This window comes from Chiloscyllium plagiosum, unplaced genomic scaffold, assembly GCF_037043375.1.
Source record: "Chiloscyllium plagiosum isolate Xiang-an unplaced genomic scaffold, Cpla_swu_hap1 HiC_scaffold_14, whole genome shotgun sequence".
NCBI classification, from domain to species: domain Eukaryota; kingdom Metazoa; phylum Chordata; class Chondrichthyes; order Orectolobiformes; family Hemiscylliidae; genus Chiloscyllium; species Chiloscyllium plagiosum.
The window spans coordinates 111464197-111465938 of NW_028270152.1; positions in this window are offsets into that span (position 1 = coordinate 111464197).

A 1742-nucleotide genomic window follows, 5' to 3' on the forward strand; every position below is an offset into this window, starting at 1 on the left:
GTTCAGGACTGAGAATGAGAAATGTTCTTATTGACCATATAAGATTTTGAGCTAGTTAATACCTGTTGAATATTTCATCTTGTATGTCAGAATAAGACTGGGGAAGTAATTGAAGACGAAGATATATTCATTTAAATAGAGATATTGTGAAGATATTAGAAGGTGTATTTTAAAAGTATACCGGAACACATCTTCAAATCTAATGGGGCTACTTGTTACGAAAGTATTGGCTCTGCATACGACAACAGCAATGATGTACCTACATGGAGAAGGAAATGCAATGGAGTCGTACAGTTCAGACACGGTCCAAAGAGACCTCATTTGGTCACGTTTGGCGTTGGATACGGTTATTGTGTGACTCAACTCAGAGAGGGAGAAAATTTATTCTTCCTCAGAAGAAACAGACTCATGCTCCCTCTCTCTCTGTTGCTCTTCCCAGCAATGTGTGTGAGCTGAAAACCCCTCAGTCATATTTACCATTCATGAAGGATTCCTGTTGAGGATTCGCTGGAATCGCCCCACTGTTTGAAGTAAAAGGAATTCAGCTATACCACCTATTACAGGACGTAGCTTGTAAGAGCAGAATAGCTCCATATGTTGAATGATATTTGGAACAATCACTGATGTTTCCTTTCGTCATGAGTTCAATGAATATTTGGTCAAAGTTCTTCCAAATTAACGCTCTGCCGAGATTTTGTTGTTCTGTTGGTCATCAAACGTTTGCATGTGTCAGCACTTCTGAGAAACATTGCTGCTCAGATTTGTAATATGCAGACTGTTTGTCATTCATCATTCCAACTAGTTTGAATAACTTTGTTTGGGTCATAACTTTGTTAATTTTAGCAGATTAAAGAATCCTACCTAACGTGTTCCTGATCCTGACCCAGTCTGAGACCTATATTGTTGGTCAAATCACCAACCCGGTTACATTAGCATTTGAAGTGAGCAGCGGATGCATGGGACGACGAAAGGGAATAGTTATCTAAAGAATAGACCGGTGAGCCGGATGTAATTAGTGGGCACGTTGTTGGAGAGGATTGTGAGGGATAGGATTTACATGTAATTACAGATGCAACTACTGATTAGGGATAGTCAACATGGTTTTGTACATGGGAAATCATTTCTAACAAAATTGATTGCGTTTATTGCAGAGGTGACAAAAAAGTTTAATGAAGGCAATGTGGTAGACGCTGTCCATACAGCCTTCAGCAAGGCATTCGACATGATTCTGCATGACAGACAAGTTCGTAAGTTTAGATCATAAATAGATCCAAGATCAGCTAGCCAATTCACTGCAAAATTAGAGTGACTGTAGCAGGCAGAGGGTGGTAGAAGACTGCTTTTCAGATTGGATCCCTGTGACCAGTGGTGTAACACATGGTGCTGAGTCCACTGCTTTTGTCATTTATATAAATGATTTGAATGTGAATATTTGCTTATTTATTATGTTTACAAATTATATCAAAATTGGAGGTGCAGTAGCCAGCAAGATTTACCTTGGAGTACAATGGGACCTGGATCAGATGGGGCAATGGGCCAAGGAGTGAAAGATGGAGTTAAATTTAGATAAATGATGAAGTGTTGCATTTTGGAAAGGTAAAATACGGCAGGACATATACAATTAATGATAGGGTACTGGGGAGTGTTGTTGATCAAAAGTGTGCAGGATCATTGTTCTTTAAAAGTGGAGTCGCAGCTAGACAGGGTGGTGAAGAAAGGGTTTGGTATGCTTGCCTTTATTG